At 48.7% G+C, this 7,117-nt stretch overlaps 1 pseudogene; it reads left to right on the top strand.

Annotated features, from left to right (window-relative positions):
- Positions 1-4,281: 4,281 nt before the first annotated feature.
- Positions 4,282-6,128, top strand: LOC127923220 (selenoprotein H-like; annotated as a pseudogene).
- Positions 6,129-7,117: the final 989 nt, after the last annotated feature.

Below are 7,117 nucleotides of genomic sequence, written 5' to 3'. Positions count from 1 at the left end.
GCAGTTAACCTACTGTTCCCCGGTAGGCTGTCGACTTGATTAGTGTAGTGTTAGCTAGCTACATAGCTGTCTTTGCTGTCTTCGTATCCTAGATAATTGTGTAGTTTAGAGTGTGTAGTCTTAGAGTGATTATCTTAATTTACCGAGGTTAGCTAGCCAGCTATTTGTCGTCCTTAACGTAGGAGACTCTGCTAGCTAACAGCTAACAGCTAGCCAACGCCTACTGAATAGAACTCAACAACCCGGTCGCATTCACAGGTAGTATCACATTTTCATTTAATTTCATTACAGTACAACGGTTTGATTTGTTTGATCGTAGCTAGCTACATAGCTAGCTACATAGCCGTCTTTGTATCAAAGATAATTGTGTAGTCTAGAGCGATTTTCTAGGTTAGCTAGCCAGCTATTGTCGTTCTTTTAACGCAACGTAGCGTAAACAACACTGCTAGCTAGCCAGCTCGCCCCGAATAGCAGCACTGCAGAAACTATTACACTCAACGGAACGACTTGATTAGTGTAGTGTCAACAACGCAGCCACTGCCAGCTAGCCTACTTCTGCAGTACTGTATTATTTTAATCATTTTAGTCAATAAGATTCTTGCTACGTAAGCTTAACTTTCTGAACATTCGAGACGTGTAGTCCACTTGTCATTCCAATCTCCTTTGCACTAGCGTAGCCTCTTCTGTAGCCTGTCAACTATGTGTCTGTCTATCCCTGTTCTCTCCTCTCTGCACAGACCATACAAACGCTCCACACCGCGTGGGGCCGCGGCCACCCTAATCTGGTGGTCCCAGCGCGCACGACCCATGTGGAGTTCCAGGTCTCCGGTAGCCTCTGGAACTGCCGATCTATGGCCAACAAGGCAGAGTTCATCTCAGCCTATGCCTCCCTCCAGTCCCCACTTCTTGGCACTGACGGAAACATGGATCACCACAGACAACACTGCTACTCCTACTGCTCTCTCTTCATCCGCCCACGTGTTCTCGCACACCCCGAGAGCTTCTGGTCAGCGGGGTGGTGGCACCGGGATCCTCATCTCTCCCAAGTGGTCATTCTCTCTTTCTCCCCTTACCCATCTGTCTATCGCCTCCTTTGAATTCCATGCTGTCACAGTTACCAGCCCTTTCAAGCTTAACATCCTTATCATTTATCGCCCTCCAGGTTCCCTCGGAGAGTTCATCAATGAGCTTGATACCTTGATAAGCTCCTTTCCTGAGGACAGCTCACCTCTCACAGTGCTGGGTGACTTTAACCTCCCCACGTCTACCTTTGACTCATTCCTCTCTGCCTCCTTCTTTCCACTCCTCTCCTCTTTGACCTCACCCTCTCACCTTCCCCCTACTCACAAGGCAGGCAATACGCTCGACCTCATCTTTACTAGATGCTGTTCTTCCACTAACCTCATTGCAACTCCTCCAAGTCTCTGACCACTACCTTGTATCCTTTTCCCTCTCGCTCTCATCTAACACCTCCCACACTGCCCCTACTCGGATGGTATCGCGCCGTCCCAACCTTCGCTCTCTCTCCCCCGCTACTCTCTCCTCTTCCATCCTATCATCTCTTCCCTCTGCTCAAACCTTCTCCAACCTATCTCCTGATTCTGCCTCCTCAACCCTCCTCTCCTCCCTTTCTGCATCCTTTGACTCTCTATGTCCCCTATCCTCCAGGCCGGCTCGGTCCTCCCCTCCCGCCCCGTGGCTCGACGACTCATTGCGAGCTCACAGAACATGGCTCCGGGCAGCCGAGCGGAAATGGAGGAAAACTCGCCTCCCTGCGGACCTGGCATCCTTTCACTCCCTCCTCTCTACATTTTCCTCCTCTGTCTCTGCTGCTAAAGCCATTTTCTACCACTCTAAATTCCAAGCATCTGCCTCTAACCCTAGGAAGCTCTTTGCCACCTTCTCCTCCCTCCTGAATCCTCCCCCCTTCCCCCCTCCTCCCTCTCTGCAGATGACTTCGTAAACCACTTTGAAAAGAAGGTCGACGACATCCGATCTTCGTTTGCTAAGTCAAACGGCACCGCTGGTTCTGCTCACACTGCCCTACCCTGTGCTCTGACCTCTTTCTCCCTCTCTCTCCAGATGAAATCTCGCGTCTTGTGACGGCCGGCCGCCCAACAACCTGCCCGCTTGACCCTATCCCCTCCTCTCTTCTCCAGACCATTTCCGGAGACCTTCTCCCTTACCTCACCTCGCTCATCAACTCATCCCTGACCGCTGGATACGTCCCCTTCCGTCTTCAAGAGAGCGAGAGTTGCATCCCTTCTGAAAAAACCTACACTCGATCCCTCCGATGTCAACAACTACAGACCAGTATCCCTTCTTTCTTTTCTCTCCAAAACTCTTGAACGTGCCGTCCTTGGCCAGCTCTCCGCTATCTCTTTCTGAATGACCTTCTCGATCCAAATCAGTCAGGTTTCAAGACTAGTCATTCAACTGAGACTGCTCTTCTCTGTATCACGGAGGCGCTCCGCACCGCTAAAGCTAACTCTCTCTCCTCTGCTCTCATCCTTCTAGACCTATCGGCTGCCTTCGATACTGTGAACCATCAGATCCTCCTCTCCACCCTCTCCGAGTTGGGCATCTCCGGCGCGGCCCACGCTTGGATTGCGTCCTACCTGACAGGTCGCTCCTACCAGGTGGCGTGGCGAGAATCTGTCTCCTCACCACGCGCTCTCACCACTGGTGTCCCCCAGGGCTCTGTTCTAGGCCCTCTCCTATTCTCGCTATACACCAAATCACTTGGCTCTGTCATAACCTCACATGGTCTCTCCTATCATTGCTATGAAGACGACACACAATTAATCTTCTCCTTTCCCCTTCTGATGACCAGGTGGCGAATCGCATCTCTGCATGTCTGGCAGACATATCAGTGTGGATGACGGATCACCACCTCAAGCTGAACCTCGGCAAGACGGAGCTGCTCTTCCTCCCGGGGAAGGACTGCCCGTTCCATGATCTCGCCATCACGGTTGACAACTCCATTGTGTCCTCCTCCCAGAGCGCTAAGAACCTTGGCGTGATCCTGGACAACACCCTGTCGTTCTCAACTAACATCAAGGCGGTGGCCCGTTCCTGTAGGTTCATGCTCTACAACATCCGCAGAGTTCGACCCTGCCTCACACAGGAAGCGGCGCAGGTCCTAATCCAGGCACTTGTCATCTCCCGTCTGGATTACTGCAACTCGCTGTTGGCTGGGCTCCCTGCCTGTGCCATTAAACCCCTACAACTCATCCAGAACGCCGCAGCCCGTCTGGTGTTCAACCTTCCCAAGTTCTCTCCCGTCACCCCACTCCTCCGCTCTCTCCACTGGCTTCCAGTTGAAGCTCGCATCCGCTACAAGACCATGGTGCTTGCCTACGGGAGCTGTGAGGGAATGGCACCTCAGTACCTCAGGCTCTGATCAGGCCCTACACCCAAACAAGGGCACTGCGTTCATCCACCTCTGGCCTGCTCGCCTCCCTACCACTGAGGAAGTACAGTTCCCGCTCAGCCCAGTCAAAACTGTTCGCTGCTCTGGCCCCCCAATGGTGGAACAAACTCCCTCACGACGCCAGGACAGCGGAGTCAATCACCACCTTCCGGAGACACCTGAAACCCCACCTCTTTAAGGAATACCTAGGATAGGATAAGTAATCCTTCTCACCCCCCCCCCTTTAAGATTTAGATGCACTATTGTAAAGTGACTGTTCTACTGGATGTCATAAGGTGAATGCACCAATTTGTAAGTCGCTCTGGATAAGAGCGTCTGCTAAATGACTTAAATGTAAATGTAAATGTAAGAATATGTTCTTAACTGACTTGCCTAGTTAAATAAAGGTATATAAAACAAATAGGATATATGTTTCAGTAAGGTTGGCTTCTTAGTGTTCATATCAATGGTTATCAGAGCGGAGATGGAACAAAAGTCACAGAAAATAGATGTGGTGGCAGAGAAATACTTGGGGTTTTGAGTTGACTTCAGAAGAGTTACAGGGTGTGTTGAGTGGTAGTGTCCTGTCCTCTCAGGTTGTTGCCCTGGGATAGGATCAAATAAGGTGGTGGGTTTTAATGAGTGTAGTTGGTAGGGTAACTCAATATTTTTTATTTAATTGAGCTGTTTCCACTTTTACCATTTTGTATCACAAAGTGTCATGTAAATATATTGTAGTTCCGTTGGGGGCGGTAATGCAATATATTGGATGCCAACCACCGTTAAACTCTACCGAAGAAGAAGAAACCCATTTCCCAAACCCACAAAACGCGCGAAAGTTCACTCATTACACAAGATCAATAACAGCAATGGCTTCCCGTACTAAAGCAGGTAAACTATACAAAATCTAGTTTATTCAGAAAATTGCACGCATTCATGAAATAAATTGTCATTGACTTACATGATAAGTCGCAAGACCATAATCCGAGACAGACGACTCCGAGCTAGCTACATTTGCTATGTAAGGGCCGATTAGATAACTAACATTAGCTTGTTGACTTACAGTAGCTAACCCAGAGATCTATGTATATATATATATGACGAGATTGTCACCGTCCTAAACATTGGAGTCGTCGTCCCAAAGGCGGAAAGGCAGGCGACAAGTTTAGGTACAAATATAAGCGCATAGAAAGTAAATTTCGGCGAGAGTGAAACTACTCGATTCGCATCTTCATCTCTGGCCAACCCCACTGTCTGTTGTTGGACAGGTCGTTTTGAAGCGCAAGGTGGAGACCGAGGAGGAGTCCGTGGAGGGGAAGAGGGGTAAAGGAGAGGACGACCACCCGGAGATTGTCACAGAAGGCCAGAGGGTGGTCATTGAACACTGGTGAGAACTGAACACACCAATAACACCCATTACATTTGGGTGATGGACAAAATATAAATTAATTGGACGTTGTATTCCAGTGTCCATCAAATGAAAATGGCATCTGGCATGCGTACTGCTCAAGGGTCTCCATTGCTGTTCCTGGAGAGCAACCCTTCTGTAGGTTTTTCTCCAATCCCAGTTGGCACTAACCTGGTTCAGTTTATCAACCAGCTAATTGTTAGAATCGGTGCTGTTGTAGATTATGGTTGGAGTGAGGACCTACAGGACTGTAGCTCTCCAGGAACAGGGTTGAAGAGCCCTGATATAGCTTATTGTCGTCTTAACAACATTTACACAATTAGCACAATTTTAAAGTGCAAACAAATAAGCTACATCTCTGCTGCAGGTAAACACAACCAGTTAACTAACGCTCACTGTTCTGTTGTCTTACGGCAGTAAAAGCTGACGAGTGTATGGGCGTAATGCCGAGGGGGTCCGAGTTGCCCTCCTGGCTGCCTGTCCAGACCTCACTGTGGTGCTGAACCCCAGAAGCCCCGGAGTAAAAGTTTTGAAGTGATTCTGTTTGAAGGAGAGAAAGGTAAGGATGTCCAGGGATCTATCTGTGTGAAATGTCTTTCGTCTCCTTTTCTTTGTTTAATCCATTACTCTCCTCCCATACAGAGGTTTGTCTATGGTCAGGGATAAAGAAAGGCCCACCTCGCAAGCTGAAGTTTCCTGAGCCTGAGGTTGTAGTTTCTGCCCTGGAGAAGGCGCTAAAGACTGAATAGACACCTTTGATGAAGGTCTGTATAGGCAGAACTTTAAAAGTTATGTGCTTCAAGGTCGAATTGAAAAGACTGGATTCAAATCAGATTGACCAAAACTGTGAGAGAAAGAAAGCCATTTGAACTGGCCAGACTGGTTGAGAGGGTTTGGCTACTAGAGCCAGTAATAACACAGACCAAGAGAACAACACTAAATCAATGCAATCCACTTATTTGATTGGATCAAATATGTCATTATCCAATTGTCCATGATCATTTTGGCTAAAATAGCAAATTCTCCCTCTTGTTCTTTGCAGCCAGTCATCTGGGGTTTGTAGCAGCTGGATGCAGAATGATGAGGACTGACCAACCGGGTTGCACCCTAGTCCTTCCTCTGATGACCCCAGCGTCAAGCTCCTCTGGCCTGGATACACAGTGACATCTAATGGTGTCTCTCACAGTCCCTCTTTTACAATATTGCTGCTTTTACTGTTCTCTTCTTGTTCATATTATCCAATAAGGCTGTAAAATCTTTCACCTGCTTTTGTATGTCTATGAAGAATAAAGATTGTTTCTACATTTCCTTCAGTGTGTCACGTTTGGCAATTAGGCATCATTTTGAAGTCGGCAACGCGTGCTTGGCTGGCTGTGAATGGAATTTGGAATTAAATCAAATCAAATCAAATTTATTTATATAGCCCTTCGTACATCAGCTGATATCTCAAAGTGCTGTACAGAAACCCAGCCTAAAACCCCAAACAGCAAACAATGCAGGTGTAAAGCACGGTGGCTAGGAAAAACTCCCTAGAAAGGCCAAAACCTAGAAGAAACCTAGAGAGGAACCGGGCTATGTGGGGTGGCCAGTCCTCTTCTGGCTGTGCCGGGTAGAGATTATAACAGAACATGACCAAGATGTTCAAATGTTCATAAATGACCAGCATGGTCGAATAATAATAAGGCAGAACAGTTGAAACTGGAGCAGCAGCACAGTCAGGTGGACTGGGGACAGCAAGGAGCCTTCATGTCAGGTAGTCCTGGGGCACGGTCCTAGGGCTCAGGTCAGTTGAAACTGGAGCAGGAGCATGGCCAGGTGGACTGGGGACAGCAAGGAGTCCTCATGTCAGGTAGTCCTGGGACATGGTCCTAGGGCTCAGGTCCTCCGAGAGAGAGAAAGAAAGAGAGAAGGAGAGAATTAGAGAACGCACACTTAGATTCACACAGGACACCGAATAGGACAGGAGAAGTACTCCAGATATAGCAAACTGACCCTAGCCCCCGACACATAAACTACTGCAGCATAAATACTGGAGGCTGAGACAGGAGGGTCAGGAGACACTGTGGCCCCATCCGAGGACACCCCGGACAGGGCCAAACAGGAAGGATATAACCCCACCCACTTTGCCAAAGCACATCCCCCACACCACTAGAGGGATATCTTCAACCACCAACTTACCATCCTGAGACAAGGCCGAGTATAGCCCACAAAGATCTCCGCCACGGTACAACCCAAGGGGGGCAACCTAGACAGGCCGACCACAACAGTGAATCAACCCACCCAGGTGACGCACCCCC

The sequence above is a fragment of the Oncorhynchus keta genome, unplaced genomic scaffold, assembly GCF_023373465.1.
Source record: "Oncorhynchus keta strain PuntledgeMale-10-30-2019 unplaced genomic scaffold, Oket_V2 Un_contig_28876_pilon_pilon, whole genome shotgun sequence".
Lineage (NCBI taxonomy): Eukaryota > Metazoa > Chordata > Actinopteri > Salmoniformes > Salmonidae > Oncorhynchus > Oncorhynchus keta.
This window is presented reverse-complemented; position numbering and strand designations above follow the sequence as displayed.